This window comes from Hyla sarda, chromosome 7 (assembly GCF_029499605.1).
Source record: "Hyla sarda isolate aHylSar1 chromosome 7, aHylSar1.hap1, whole genome shotgun sequence".
NCBI lineage: Eukaryota > Metazoa > Chordata > Amphibia > Anura > Hylidae > Hyla > Hyla sarda.
Window position 1 is genome coordinate 96,791,669 of NC_079195.1, and position 16,826 is coordinate 96,808,494.

General features: G+C 45.3%; 1 protein-coding gene across 3 annotated transcripts in view; it reads left to right on the forward strand.

Annotated features, from left to right (window-relative positions):
* The first annotated feature begins 1,524 nt into the window (after positions 1-1,524).
* Positions 1,525-16,826, forward strand: part of FAS (Fas cell surface death receptor) — a 79,519-nt gene continuing 64,217 nt past the window's right edge. The window contains exon 1 of one of the 3 annotated variants that reach the window (XM_056530101.1): positions 1,525-1,845. The gene's annotated coding sequence lies outside the window, so the exon portion shown is untranslated. The remainder of the gene's footprint in view (positions 1,846-16,826) is intronic. The other 2 variants (XM_056530100.1, XM_056530103.1) reach the window with 2 other exon arrangements.

Here is a 16,826-nt window from a genome sequence, read left to right on the forward strand (position 1 = left end):
GGATATAGCAGGAGATCAGTAGGCAGGCGGCAGAGGAGCAAGGTCAAGTCACAAGAGCAAGAGATCTGATACACGGCAAGGCAATACAGAGGAATGCTTACTCAAAGGCACATGGCAACAAAGATCCGGCTGGGGAGTGAGGAGTGAGGAGGGTGGAAGAATTTATAAATGAGCCACAGGTGAATTACACTAATGAGCGTACTGGCCCTTTAAATCTTAAAGCTTCAGCGCGCGTGCACCCTTGGGGACAGGGACACACGCGCCGGAGCAGAGAGGCAGATTTGGACGCAGGAGAAACACCCAGAGAGTGACAGACTGGGGCTCGCATGCGGGCGCGTCCCGCGATGCGAGTCCCAGCCCCGTCGGCAGCAGAAGGTAAGGGGACCATGCGCTCATGGCCAGCGTGTGGCCTGAGCGCATAACGTAACACTATATTCATAATTTAATCTGTCCTTGTGTGTGCTATATCTTATGATGAATTGATTCAATAAAAATTATATATTTCTTACGAATTTTACTTATTTATTTTGACCCTAGTTTGGGGGTTATACTGTATGTATGCGCATGTAGTGCGCTTATAGGTGTATATTGTTGGTTTTCTTAACCCCTTTCTTTTATATATTTATTTTTTGAGCTGATTGAGGGTAGGTTATATTGGTTCCTTTGACTGTTTAGTATGTAGCTACTGTATTAACAATGATATAAACTAATAATGTGTGCACAGGGGGCTGCCATTACAGTAGCATCTGTGTAGGACATAACTTTTCAGCACTTACACAAATGCTTTACGGCAGGCACAGGGCATAGGAAGATTAAAGGGGTACTCCCGTGGAAAACTTTTTTTTTTTTTTTATCAATTGGTGCTAGAAAGTTAAACAGATTTGTAAATTACTTCTATTTAAAAAAAAAATCTTAATCCTTCCAGTAATTTGTATCGGCTTTTCTTTTTTGATCTCTCTTCTGTCACGACCACAGTGCTCTCTGCTGACCTCTGCTGTCCATTTTAGGAACTGTGCAAAGCAGGAGAAAATCCCCATAGCAAACATATACTGCTCTGGATAGTTCCTATAATGGACAGCAGAGTGCACTGTGGTGGTGACCTAAAAGAAATCCAAAAAGAAAAGCATTTCCTCTGTAGTATACAGCCCCTAAAAATTACTGGAAGGATTAAGATTTTTTATAGAAGTAATTTACAAATCTGTTTAACTTTCTGGCACCAGTTGATTTAAAAAAAATAATAATAATAATTTCCACAGGAGTACCCCTTTAAGACAGAGAGTGTCTAGTAGCTTTCCTTTAGTCCCCTGCAGGCTCTGTACGGCGGATGTGCAGGGGAAAGAAAAACTAGGGGGAGCTGGTGGCCATTTTACTGAGGTCCAGAAGCCACCACTGTGAGCACAGAGACTTCCAGACACAGAGCAGCAGAGGAAGGCTCAGGACTCGCCTCATTGCTGCAGCTACGGGACCTGTGAGAGAGAGGCCGGTGTGAGGTGAGATTTCCGAACCCATGCAAAAACCGTTCATGGGTTCGGAAATCTCACCTCACACCGGGAGCAGCAGGGTGGGGAGACTAGAAACAGCCCCGGGCAGTTTTCTAAGACCAAGAGAGTGGGGGGACTTGAAACAGATGCAGGCTGTAAAACTGGAATGGACCAAGAGAGAGGGGAGTCTGGAGGAGAAGTAGAGCTGGACTGACAGTGATGGAAGAATCTGTACCCGCATACACACTCAGCTCTGCTGGGTTTAGGTTGTACATATCCAGCTTTTTTTTTTGCAGGTAAAGGATCTTCACTGGTGGTGAGGGCTGCCTACAGTCAGGTGATGGGGTGAGCTGACAGCTGGGAGGTCAGTGTATGTGGCCTCTGTGTATGTTGGGGGGGAGGTCAGTGTATGTGGCCTCTGTGTATGTTGGGGGGGGAGGTCAGTGTATGTGGCCTCTGTGTATGTTGGGGGGGAGGTCAGTGTATGTGGCCTCTGTGTATGTTGGGGGGGGAGGTCAGTGTATGTGGCCTCTGTGTATGTTGGGGGGGAGGTCAGTGTATGTGGCCTCTGTGTATGTTGGGGGGGAGGTCAGTGTATGTGGCCTCTGTGTATGTTGGGGGGAGGTCAGTGTATGTGGCCTCTGTGTATGTTGGGGGGAGGTCAGTGTATGTGGCCTCTGTGTATGTTGGGGGGAGGTCAGTGTATGTGGCCTCTGTGTATGTTGGGGGGGAGGTCAGTGTATGTGGCCTCTGTGTATGTTGGGGGGGAGGTCAGTGTATGTGGCCTCTGTGTATGTTGGGGGGGAGGTCAGTGTATGTGGCCTCTGTGTATGTTGGGGGGGAGGTCAGTGTATGTGGCCTCTGTGTATGTTGGGGGGAGGTCAGTGTATGTGGCCTCTGTGTATGTTGGGGGGGAGGTCAGTGTATGTGGCCTCTGTGTATGTTGGGGGGGAGGTCAGTGTATGTGGCCTCTGTGTATGTTGGGGGGGAGGTCAGTGTATGTGGCCTCTGTGTATGTTGGGGGGGAGGTCAGTGTATGTGGCCTCTGTGTATGTTGGGGGGGAGGTCAGTGTATGTGGCCTCTGTGTATGTTGGGGGGGAGGTCAGTGTATGTGGCCTCTGTGTATGTTGGGGGGAGGTCAGTGTATGTGGCCTCTGTGTATGTTGGGGGGAGGTCAGTGTATGTGGCCTCTGTGTATGTTGGGGGGAGGTCAGTGTATGTGGCCTCTGTGTATGTGGGGGGGAGGTCAGTGTATGTGGCCTCTGTGTATGTGGGGGGAGGTCAGTGTATGTGGCCTCTGTGTATGTTGGGGGGGAGGTCAGTGTATGTGGCCTCTGTGTATGTTGGGGGGGAGGTCAGTGTATGTGGCCTCTGTGTATGTTGGGGGGGAGGTCAGTGTATGTGGCCTCTGTGTATGTTGGGGGGGAGGTCAGTGTATGTGGCCTCTGTGTATGTTGGGGGGGAGGTCAGTGTATGTGGCCTCTGTGTATGTTGGGGGGGAGGTCAGTGTATGTGGCCTCTGTGTATGTTGGGGGGGAGGTCAGTGTATGTGGCCTCTGTGTATGTTGGGGGGGAGGTCAGTGTATGTGGCCTCTGTGTATGTTGGGGGGGAGGTCAGTGTATGTGGCCTCTGTGTATGTTGGGGGGGAGGTCAGTGTATGTGGCCTCTGTGTATGTTGGGGGGGAGGTCAGTGTATGTGGCCTCTGTGTATGTTGGGGGGGAGGTCAGTGTATGTGGCCTCTGTGTATGTTGGGGGGGAGGTCAGTGTATGTGGCCTCTGTGTATGTTGGGGGGGAGGTCAGTGTATGTGGCCTCTGTGTATGTTGGGGGGGAGGTCAGTGTATGTGGCCTCTGTGTATGTTGGGGGGGAGGTCAGTGTATGTGGCCTCTGTGTATGTTGGGGGGGAGGTCAGTGTATGTGGCCTCTGTGTATGTTGGGGGGGAGGTCAGTGTATGTGGCCTCTGTGTATGTTGGGGGGGAGGTCAGTGTATGTGGCCTCTGTGTATGTTGGGGGGGAGGTCAGTGTATGTGGCCTCTGTGTATGTTGGGGGGGAGGTCAGTGTATGTGGCCTCTGTGTATGTTGGGGGGGAGGTCAGTGTATGTGGCCTCTGTGTATGTTGGGGGGGAGGTCAGTGTATGTGGCCTCTGTGTATGTTGGGGGGGAGGTCAGTGTATGTGGCCTCTGTGTATGTTGGGGGGAGGTCAGTGTATGTGGCCTCTGTGTATGTTGGGGGGGAGGTCAGTGTATGTGGCCTCTGTGTATGTTGGGGGGGAGGTCAGTGTATGTGGCCTCTGTGTATGTTGGGGGGGAGATCAGTGTATGTGGCCTCTGTGTATGTTGGGGGGGAGGTCAGTGTATGTGGCCTCTGTGTATGTTGGGGGGGAGGTCAGTGTATGTGGCCTCTGCTGGGGTGGAGAGGTGAATCACGGGGAGTTGCAACACAGCTTTTCCCATGCTTTCCCAAGCCTGGGAAAGCTGTGTTTGACATTCAGTTTAATGACTTATGGTCCTGTAATGATTACAGGGTCTGACTGTCACACACAGCTTTCCCAGGCTTCTGAATGGCACATGATCTGTTCTATAACGTCTTATCCTCCAGTCACCTCCAAAGCTGTAATCACGATTCTGCTGTTCTATAGTCTTATCCTCCAGTAACCTGCAAAGCTGCAGACAGTATTCTAATGTTAAATCACATCTTATCCTCTAGTCACCTCCAAAGCTGTACTCATTGTTTTATTGTTATATAACTTCTTATCCTCAATTCACCTCCAAAGCTGCAGTTAGTATTCTATGGTTACATCACATCTTATCATCCAGTCACCTCCAGAGCTGTACTCACTTTTCTTTTATATAACTTCACATCCTCCAGTCACCTCCAAAGCTGTGCTCACTATTCTGCTGTTATATTACTACTTATTCTCCAGTCAACTCCAAAGCTGTACTCCCTATTCTGCTTTTATATTACTTCTTATCTTCTAGTCACTTCCAAAGCTGTACTTACTATTCTGCTGTTATATTACTACTTATCCTCCAGTCACCTCCAAAGCTGTACTTGTTGTTCTGCTGTTATATAATGGCTTATCCTCTAGTCACTTCAAGAGCTGCACTCTCTATTCTGCTTTTACATAATGTCTTAGGCTATGTTCACACATCTGAATTTCTGTGGCAGTGATTTCCGACATGGAACTTCCGTTTTCCGCATCCGGAGAAAGAACAAACGTGTTCTTTCTTTCTGCGGATTCCACACGATGGGCATAACTGTCTATGAGACGGCGCATTCCTGTGCAGTTTGCTGGACGTCTGTACAGAGATTCTCCGTGCGGACATTCCGTAGTGTGAACATATCCTTAGTCTGCAATGACCCAGCTCTGGAGGTGACATCCAGTAGTCTGTTCTTTACCACTCTTTAGACACCAACAAAATGGTGCACACAGTGGAACTGAAAAAACTACAAACCCCCTCCCCCTCTCCTTATGCACACAGACAAAAGAGGAAGGTAGACGAGTAAGACCAGGTTGGCTGCAGTCTATTCAAAAGTTGCTTGCCTTCCCCAGATTCCTTATGTTAGCTCCCTCTGCTGGTCAACAGTGGGAAATATGACAAGTTGTTTAATTTTTCATATTTTGTGACAAGTAAATAAAAAAAAAAATCCTAAATATTTTAAAAATGTGAAAGCATAATTAAACCTCTAAAAAAAAATTATAATAACAGTTGGTGACACATTCCCTTTAAGAGTTTAACCATGAGTGGATTAAGAATTAGTACTACCACTCTATAATCTTAAAATAACCCTAAATGTATATAGAGTATAAACATGCATATGGTTGGCATACAGTTTAGGAGTATTAAACCTTTATGAGCTAAAACCAATACTCATTTGTACACTCAAACACCACGTAGAGTATATGATTCTACCAAAAATATAACAATTTTTATTGTTTAAAATACAAAAACAACACTTAATAAAATATTACAGGCAGGAATTCCCACTAATTGTGGGGCGGCATTGCACAGACACAATTGGGTGATATGCATACAATACCTCATACACAACATGGAGATCACAAAAAACTACATTCAGTTTAAAGGGGTACTCTGCTGCTTCGCATTTGGAACAAACTGTTCCGAACGCTGGAGCCATCGCCGGGAGCTCGTGACGTCATAGCCCCACCCCCTCATGACATCACGTCCTCTCCCATAGACTTGCATTGAGGGGGCGGGGTGTGATGTCATGTGGGGCGGGGCTATGATGTCACGAGCTCCCGGCTTCAGTGGAACAGTTTTTTCCCTTCTTTACACTATATACATAAACTGTGGTGTGAATGCACCCTGAGAAATGAGTTGTTAGTCTGCCCCTAGAAACGAGAAGAAAAGTTGCAGACGAAGAGCTTGAATGAGAAGTCAATAGTGTGATGGTCTGACCATGTAACTTGTTTCACTTCCACTTTTGCAGCCCTGTGTGGTATACCTAATAAAGAACATGATCCTTTCTGTGAGTGGCTGAGACGACTGTGTGAAGTCTAGTTAATCTTTACTACTAAGTGGCTTTTTCTAAAGTGAGAGTTAGTCACTAACCCCTTAAGGACCCAGGGCGTACAGATACGCCCTGATGTCCTGGGACTTAAGGGCATACCTGTACGCCCGTGGGAATTCCAGTCCCCGCCGACATCATTCAGCAGCAACCCCCCCCCCCCCCATGTCGACGATTGCTGCAAATCGCCGATCTGAATTCAGATCAGCGATTTCCAGCAATTCCGGGTCAATCTGGTCCCCGGTGACCTGGAAAAAAGGGTGATAGTGCCGTCCGTGACGACGCTTGTTATCCCTTTAGCAGCAGGACATTACCGGCTGACGAATCAGGACTCCTGCTGTGGGGGTGTCCCTAACGGCACCCGCTCCGCCCCTATTCCAGAGGGCGAGAGCCGGGAGTCCTCACCTGGACCTGGGGCCCCTGATCCCTGGCATCGGCTGCGGGATTGGGGGCCCCAGGAGCAGAGGCAGCGGCGTCAGGCTGGATCCGGCAGAGCAGCAGCAGGAGGTAAGGCTGTGCCTCCTGCTATTGCCATGCAACAACAGAATGCACAACTACAACTCCCCGGCGTGCCCTTTGATAGTTTGTGCGTGCTGGGGGTTGTAGTTTTGCAACAGCTGAAGGCACACTGGTTGTGAAACACTGAGTTAATTAAACTCTGTGTTTTGCAACCAGTGTGCATCTAGCTGTTGCATAACTACAGCCCCCAGCATGCACGGACAGCCAAAAGGCGTGCCGGGAGTTGTAGTTTAGCAATAGCTGAAGGTTTGCACAACCCCACATCCCCCCCCCCCCAACATGGGCGGAGGCTTGCAGCTTACTCGCTGCAAGTTTGAGATGCATCATATTTTCCACTGCAGCTCAAACTCCCAGCGGGAAATTTGCTGTGAACCCTCGCTCATGTGAATGTACCCTAAAAATACTAAACTACACTACACCTACACAAAATAAAAAGTAAAACACCACATACACATATACCCCTGCACAATTACCTCCGCCCTCCAATAAAAATGAAAAACGTCTGGTACGGCACCGTTTCCAAAATGGAGCCACCAGCTTAGGGGTGTGGAAATAAAAAAAACTACTTGTCCAAGGGACTAAAGCGGAACACAATCTACTTGTCCTTCAAGAAAATCCACTTGTCCTGGTAGATAAAATAATTTCAACCAAAATAATCCGATCCACCCCCCTAGACCACCAGGGATGGATATAAGATCCTTTAGACACTGCTGTCAACTTTGACAGCGGTGATCTAATGGTTTCATAGCCGGCCACGGTGATCGCAGCATGTCAGGCTATTAGCGGCGGGAGAGCTGTAGCTAGCCAATGGTAATCTTATGTGCCGTGATCTGTAGTTTTTATCGGAACCATTTATGTTCAGATATAACTTTTTGATCACCTTTATAAAAAAAAAATTCTCATATAAAGGGACCAAAAATGAGCAATTCTGGACTATTTTTTACATTTACACCGTTCACCGTACGGTTTAATTAACATCATATTTCAATAGCCTGGACATTTCCACATGCAGAGATACCACTTATGTTTATTTTTGTACATTATTTTTATTTAAAGAAAATTGGAAACTTTTATTAGTAAAGGGGCTTATTCACATATATACGCACTTTTTAAAATATTTTAATCACTATTTTTCAGTCTTCATAGGGACTTATATATGGAGTCTTTTGATTGGAAAACACTGAACAACGCTGTGTTACTGGGGGCGTTCTGCTTCTCCAGTTTATGTGCTGCATTTTATTTACTCTAATTTATGTGTCAGAAAATGCTGGAAGTTGCATTTAGTTTTGGTTGTAAGGGGGGGGCTCTAAGCAGCACCCCCCGGCTACTGAAATCAGCCCCCTCCATACACCCTGAGTGCCTGTGTGAGGTGCAGACTTGCATCCCATGCAAGTCTGCATCCGCTCCTGCGCCTCACACTGGCATTAAAGAAAAATAAGGGGGAAGTCTGTCTGTCCCTGCTTGCCCGATACAGGGCTAAATCTATGAAAAATTCACCTGCCCAGTGCCTGGAACTACATGTCCCAGGCGTCGGGCGATAGGATTTCCACATCCCTGCAGCTGTTGTAAAACAACAACTCCCAGTATTGACGGATAGCCATTGACACAGCTGGAGGCACCCTGTTTGGGAAACACTGCCGTAGGGTAATTTTAGCATCTGGGTCCGTCCCTATGCAAATCCCTAATTTAGGCCTCAAATGCTCATGGCGCTCTCTCACTTCGGAGCCCTGTCATATTTCAAGGAAACAGTTTAGGGCCACATATGGGGTATCTCCGTACTCGGGAGACATTGCCTAACAAATTTTGGGGGCTTTTTATCCTTTTACCCCTTATGAAAAGGTAAAGTTGGGGTCTATTCCAGCATGTTGCTGTAAAAAATGTTTTTTTTTTTTACACTAATATGCTGGTGTTGCCCTATACTTTTCATTTTTACAAGAGGTAAAAGGGGGGGGAAAAAGAATTGTAACGCAAGTAATATGTGGACGTAAAATGCCCTGTGGACGCACAACAAGGCTCAGGAGTGAGAATGCACCATGTACATTTGAGGTGAATTGCACAGGGGTGACTGATCGTGATAGCGGTTCAGACATAAATGGAACCCATTTTGGAAACAACACCACTCACAGAACGTAACAAGGGGTATAGTGAGCCTTAACACCCCACAGGTGTTTGAAGAATTTGGACGTAAAAAGAAGTTGGACGTGAAAATTAAAAATTAAAAATTTTTCACTAAAATGCTGGTGTTATCCCAAATTTTTCATTTTCACAAGGGGTAATAGGAAAAAAGCCCCCCCATAATTTGTAACCCCATTTCTTCTGAGAATATAAATACCCCATGTGTGGACGTGAAGTGCTCTGCTAGCACACTACAGGCCTCAGAAGAGAAGGAGCGCCATTGGGCTTTTGGAGCGAGAATTTGTCTGGAATACAAGGCCATGTGCGTTTACAAAGCCCCCATGGTGCCAGAACAGTGACTGCCCCCCCCCCCCACATGTGACCCCATTTTGGAAACTACACCCCTCAAGTAATAAGGGGTGCAGTGAGCATTTAAACCCCATTTAATTTTTCATTTGCACAGCCCACTGTTCCAAAAGTCTGTAAAACTCCAGTGGGGTGTAAATGCTCACAGCACCCCTTATTCAATTCTGTGAAGGGTGTAGTTTCCGAAATGTAGGGTCACATGTGGGGGGGTCCACTGTTGAGGCACCATGGGGGCTTTGTAAACGCACATGGCCCCGACTTCAATTCCGAACAAATTCTCTCTCCAAAAGCCCAATGGCGCTCCTTCTCTTCAGAGCATTGTAGTTTGCCCGCAGAACTCTTTACATCCACATATGGGGTATTTCCATGCTCAGAAGAAATGGGGTTACAAATTTTGGGAGCATTTTCTCCTATTGTAAAAATGGTAAATTTGGGGGGAAAAAAGCATTTTAGTGGAAAAAAATATTTCATTTACACATCCGACTTAAATGTCGTCAAACACCTGTGAGGTGTTAGGGCTCAGTGTACCCCTTGTTACATGCCTTGAGGGGTGCAGTTTCCAAAATAGTATGCCATGCGTTTTTTTTCTTTTCTGGCACCATAGGGACTTCCTAAATGCAACATTATAGTTTTTATAATGGGGTCATTTATGGGGTATTTCTAATATGAAGGCCCCTCAAATCCACTTCAAAACTGAACTGGTCCCTGAAAAAATCAGAATTTTGAAAATTTTGTGAAAAATTTGAAAATTGCTGCTGAACTTTGAAGCCCTCTGATGTCTTCCAAAAGTAAAAACATGTCAGCTTTATGATGCAAACATAAAGTAGACATTTTGTATATGTGAATCAATATATACTTTATTTGGGATGTCCATTTTCCTTATAAGCAGAGAGTTTTAAAGTTAAAAAAAATGCAACATTTTCAAATTTTTCATCAAATTTTCAAATGAAGAAATGATTCAAGTATCAACAAATATTTACCACTAAAATAAAGTAAAATATGTCACGAAAAAAGTAAAACCATCCCAGAGTTATTAATGCTTGAAGGGGTACTCCGATGCTTAGACATCTTATCCCGTATCCCAAGGATAGGGGATAAGATGTCAGATCGCGGGGGTCCCGCTGCTGGGGACCCTCGGGATCTCGGCTGCAACACCCACCAGTACGGCTTCTGGCAACGCTGGAGGCTTCAGATCCCGACCACAATGGCGGAAGAGTGTGACGTCATGACTCCACCCCATGTGACGTGACGTCACGCTCTTCCGCCATTGTGGTCGGGATCCGAAGCCTCCAGCGTTTCCAGAAGCCGTACAGGTGGGTGCTGTAGCCGAAATCCTGGGGGTCCCCAGCAGTGAGACCCCCCGCGATCTGACAACTTTATCTCCTATTCTTTGGATACGGGATAAGATGTTTAAGTGCCGGAGGACCCCTTTAAAGTCAGGAGTGGTAAGATTTTCAAACACTGCTTAGGTCCTTAACCCCTTAACGACCACGGGCGTATGAAATCATATGCCCATTGAAATCATTCAGCAGGCATCCTGTGCCAATGCCCAGGGGCTGTTTGGGCATGCTGGGATTTGTAGTTTTGCAACAGCTGGAGGGCTACAGTTTGGAGATCACTGTGCAGTGATTTCTAAATTGTGGCCCTGTAGATCTTGCAAAACTACAACTCCTAGCATGCCCACACAGCAGTTTGCTGTCTGGGCATGCTGGGATTTGTAGTTTTGCAACATCTGTAGGGCCACAGTTTGGAGATCACTGTGCAGTGGTCTCTAAACTCTGGCCCTTCAGATCTTGCAAAACTACAACTCCCAGCATGCCCAAACAGAAAACAGCGGTCTGGGCATGCTGGGAGTTGTAGTTGCGTACCTCCAGCTGTTGCATAACTACATCTCCCAGCATGCCCTTCAGCGATCAGTAAATGATGGGAGTTGTAGTTTTGCAACAGCTGGACGCACTCTGGTTGGAAAATACTGAGTTAGGTAACAGAACCTAACTGAAGGTTTTCCAACCAGTGTGCCTCCAGCTGTTGCAAAACTACAACCCCCAGCGTGCACGGTCTGTCAGTGCATGCTGGGAGTTGTAGTTCTGCAACAGCTGGAGGCTTTCCTCCCCCCCCCCCCCCCATGTGAATGTACAGGGTACATTTACACAGGCGGGTTTACAGTGAGTTTCCTGCTTCAAGTTTGAGATGTGGCAAACTTTCCACTGCGACGCAAAATCCTTGCAGGAAACTCTCTGTAAACCCCTCCAGTGCGAATGCACCCTAAAAACACTACACTACACTAACACATAATAAAGGGTAAAACACTACATATACACCCCCTTACACTGCCCCCCCCCCCAATAAAAATGAAAACGTATCGGACAGCAGTGTTTCCAAAACATAGCCTCCAGCTGTTGCAAAACAACAACTCCCAGCATTTCCGGACAGCCACTGACTGTCCAGGCATGCTGGGAGTTTAGCAACAGCTGGTGGCACCCTGTTTGGGAATAACTGGCATAGAATACCCCTATGCAATCCCTAATTTAGTCATCACATGTGCATGGCTCTCATGGCTATCTCACTTGGGAGCCCTGTCGTATTTCAAGGAAACAGTTTAGGGCCACATATGGGGTATTTCCGTACTCAGGAGCAATTGCTGGTGTTGCCCCATACTTTTTAACACAAAAAAATACCCCCAAAATTTGTAACGCAATTTCTCCTGCGTACGGAAATATCCCATATGTGGACGTAAAATGCTCTACGGACGCACAACAAGGCTCAGGAGTGAGAGTGCATGATGTACAGTTTAGGACTAAATTGGTGATTTGCACAGGGGTGGCTGATTTTACAGCGGTTCTGACATAAACGCAAAATAATAAATACCCATGTGTGACGCCATTTTGGAAACTACACCACTCATGGAACTCAGACACCACATGTCCAAACATGGATCAAATATAAAAAATCAGTTCCAGGCACTTCACCATTGCTCATAGTAACGATATCTCCTCCCTTTGTCTTGTCATCCTTGAGACCATATCAGAAAATAAACCAAACTGTTTCCAACATTTAATTAATCGTGAGTCCTTTTGGATATTTACACTTTCTTCTTTATTGCCGCATGGTTTGAATGAGACTATAGAAAATGCTTGATCATTTTTTTCTTGCTATTTCTTTTTATTTCATTATTTTTTCCTATATCATTAGCATTTTTGTTCCATTCAATATATAGTTCTATTATTGTTTTTCTTAATAATTTTTGTTGCTATGGCCTCATGCCTTATTATATTTTCTGTAGCTTCGGCTACGTTATTTATATTTTCCATACATTTTTTTATATTTTTCATCTCACATGATATGCTTTATCTTTTTTGTATCAAACTTTTTCTATCTTCCCACTCCCAAGGGGTGTCTATGAATCATATGTGTATATATATATGGGATTAATATATATCACACAAACATTTTCTTCATCAACCAGCCGTTTTTGTGTATGTTATTCAAACTATATACATATCTTTCATAATTTTTTTTGTCAGTTGGTTTTCATTTACCTTTGGATCAGTTCATCAGGACCGACTATTTTATATTTTTTGTAAATATTTTTGTACTGTTCACATATATTATAATTTTGTATATTTTAAATGCAGTATACAGGGTCGTCCATGATTATATTTTTAGTGTTTGTGAATATTATAGATGTCTATAATCTTTTGTATGTTTTATTAAAAAAATATATTTATGCTCTTTCATTGGCCCACAGAGTTTCACTCCTCTGACGTGGCTATTTGTTGTTAATATAAATTACTTATGCTGAAGTTTCCACCCATGCCTGATGAAGCTGCTGAAGCGTTCAAACGCGTTGCATTCTGGGAAATAAACTACCCTTGCATTTATCCTACTTTGGCTGCTTGTGTCCTGCGCCACGTGGAACCGGTGTTCCTGTTGAAGCTATCCGCTTTCCTACTACAGTGTAAAATTGGCTGACATAGTTAATTTAACATGCGCTTCTTTGGCCATCATTTAGAAAAATAAAAAACAGACACACTTTTATTTTATTGTCTTCTCCCCTAATTACGAATGAAAAAGCCTGTGCCTAAAGATAAATATGTCTGTGAATTTTACATCTGTGTGAGGTGGTGACCACAGATAGTGAATAGACAGTGAGGGGAATTTATCATTGTCTATAGAGCTTTTATTGGTGTGTTTTTTGCGCATTTTTTGGCGCAAAATCTGATAGAATTCTTCATAACCATGTCTACGGTTAAGTTTACCATAGAGCACTTTCTACTGTAGAATTAAATTTATTAACTGCGTTTTTTGAATGCAAAAAAAGCACTTTTCTTGTGCAAATATACACCACCTCTGAGGACACGTACCAGTGTCTATTTTGGGACAGTTAGGACTACTACTCCCATCATGGACATACTCTGCCCATGATGGGAGTTATAGTCCAGGGGCTGAGGTGCAGATCTCACTCGTCATTCTCCAGAGACCCACTGCGATCCGCATTTATTAACTGTAAAAGCCAGCGGCACATGCGGCTACACTGCGTTGCCCGCCGGCTCCTGTATACAGCTGTCATAATCCATAATCCCCGCCGTTCCTATATACAGTGTCATAATTCATAATCCCTGCTGCCGGAACACAGGAGCTCTGATTGGTGAAAAGCTATCCACCAATCAGAGCTCCCGTCTCCCGGCGGGGATTATGAATTATAAGAACTGTGTATAGGAGCCGGCGGGCAGCGCAGTGTAGCCGCATGTGCCGCCGGCTTTTAAAGTTTAATAAATGCGGATCGCAGCGGATCTCCGGAGAATGATCTGCTGCGATCTGCCCCTCTGCCCTTAGACTACTACTCCTATCATGGGACGGAGTCTGTCCCATGATGGGAGTTGTAGTACCGCAGCGCTGCTGAGGGATCGCACTTGCACAGGACTTTTAGGACTACTACTCCCATCATGGACAAACTCTGCCCATGATGGGAGTTATACTCCGGGAGCTGAGGGGCAGATGGCAGCAGGTCATTCTCCAGAGACCCGCTGCAATCCGCATTTATTAAGTTAAGAAGGGGGCGGCACATGCGGCTACACTGCGCTGGCCACCGGCTCAAGGCTCCGCTGTAAATGTGGCACAGGGGCTGATAAGAGGGGAGGAATGATGTGGCATGGAAAAGAGGGGGGGGGGGCAAACTGAGGAGCAAGGGGAATAAAAGTTGGGGGGGATGATGAGGCATATAGTTCAGAGCTTCCAAGTAATTTATTTAACATAAAATTTTTTCCTCAAATTTTCCTGTGAAAATGAGGTTGCGTGTTATACGCCGATATGTATACAGTAGCTTGGAGCCGTCGGGCAGCGCAGTGGAGCCGCATGTGCTGCCAGCTTGTAAAGTTAATAAATGTGGATCACAGCGGAGAATGACCTGCTGTGACCCATTATGCAAAACGCATAATGAGAACAGAGTCAGGCCCGGACTGTGTAGCTCCGCCCCCTGATGACATCATCACTAGGAGCAGTAAAGGTGTCAGGGGTCTCAGGAGTGAGACCCCCTTTTGATCTGTCCCTCTGCCCTTGGACGACTACTCCCATCATGGGGCAGACTCTGTCCATGATAAGTTATAGTCCAGGGGCTTGGGCAGATCGAAAGGGGGGCTCACTCCTGCGAACTTTACTGCTCTGCCCCCTAGTGATGACATCAGTTGGGGGGTGGAGCTACACAGTCCAGACCTGACTATGTTCTCATTATGCGTTTTGCATAATAGGAACGGAGCCTTTCTGCCAGTGTGTTCCCAAACAGGGAGACTCCAGCTGTTGTTTAACTATAATAATAATTGGAGGCTCCCTGTTTAGGAACACACAGCATTATGCAAGGGGGAGTGCCAAAAATGTACTAACCTTTATTTTCTTTTCTTCTCATTTCAGATACGTGAATGCAGAGGACTACGTCAGATTCCGTGGATTGCAACGATCACTAGTGTTTTTCAAAAATTTCAATAAAAGAGTTAATTAAAGCTGTGGAGGAGTGTTTTTTTAAATAATTTTTTTTTCAATGTGTCGTGTTTTTTATAATAGAATAATTTTGGCTTAGTAGTGGAAGCTGTCTAATAGACAGAATCCATAACTAAGGTGGGGCTTAGCATTAGCCCCAAAAACAGCTAGCGCTAACCTCCAATTATTACCCCAGTACCAACAGGCCTGGAGCGTCAAATATTGCGCTCCTGGGCCTAAGCGGTAACAGGCTGGTGTTATTTAAGCTGGGGAGGGCCAGTAACAATAGTCCTTGCCCACCCTGGTAACGTCAGGCTGTTGCTGCTTGGTTGGTATCTGGCTGATACTGAAAATAAGGGGAACCCTTTGCGGTTTTAAATATATATATATATATATATATATATATATATATATATATATATAAAATTAAATAAAAAACGTGTGTGGTTCCTCCTATTTTCAGTATCAGCCAGATACCAACCAAGCAGCAACAGCCTGACATTACCAGGGTGGGCGAGGACCATTGTTACTGGCCCTCCCCAGCCTAAATAACGCCAGCCTGTTACTGCCTAGGCCCAGGAGCACCATATTTGAAGCTCCGGGCCTGTTGGTAGCGGCTCTTCCCGGCACCCCTGGGCACTGTTTTGGGGGCTAACGCTAAGCCCCGGCTTAGTAATGGATTCTGTCTATTAGACAGCTTCCACTACTAAGCCTAATAATCCAATTATAAAAAATGTTTTTATTTAAATAAACGCTCCCTGACAGCCTTCGTTAACCCTTTCATTGAAATTAACAAAACGCTGGTCATCGTCGCAATCCACTGAATCTGACATAGTCCTCCGCAATCACATATCTGAACTAAGAAGAAAATAAAAAATCACCCAAAAAAAAAAAGTGTATTACATTTTTTGCGCTCTCCCCTGGGGAGTGCACCCCTACTGCATTGTGTTCCTAAACAGGGAGCCTCCAATTGTTGACGTCTGCCTACTGTATCCTGTATATGCAGTCATCTATAGATGGCTGTATATACAGGATAGCGCACAAAGACTTAACCCAGAACTGCTCAGCAGAAACGTGGGTTAACTCTTTACTTGCTGGGCTCCTGTATAGTATACATGGGTACATTATACAGCCGGCGGAGGTAAGTAGTGATCCTATCCACACTATATATGCTATACATCACTCCTTACACTCTGTGGGCTTGGCGTTTGCACCCGGCCCATGGCGTGGTACCGGAAGGCAGTAAAAAAATGGCCACAGGGTACAAAAATTATTGTTTCCACACATCAGCAAAAACGCAAGAAAAACTGCCAAAACCCAGGAAAAAGCTGTGACAGTTTTTCTAGCGTTTTTGCTGGTGGACAAAAAACCTCAATGGAATCCGAGCCTTAAAGCAATAGAACAAAATCCCTGTGTCCCCTTTTCCTGTGAGGTGCAGCTCAGGTGTACAAATAGAACTGTGTGGAGATTTAGAACTTTGCACAAAATGTATCATGTGCCTTGCACAAGTGTGGTAAATTTGGTGCAATTTCTCCAAATTTAGACCAACCAAAACGATCTACAAAAACATCTACCTACACCAACATTGATAAATGTCCCCCAGTACGGTTATTATACAGCAAGTGGGGAACAATTGCCCACCTTCCCCTCTGTCTAACATTTTATTACTTCTTAGCCCTAACAATTTTAAGAAAGAACAAGACTCTTCTCTGAAAAGTTCTGTCAATGTCATTTACCATAAAGCTACCTAGAAAAACAATTACAAGAAGTCAGCAAGGGCCGTGACTCCTCCTTAAAGTTTGCTTACTTCATCGTAGCCCACATAGTTTCACTTTG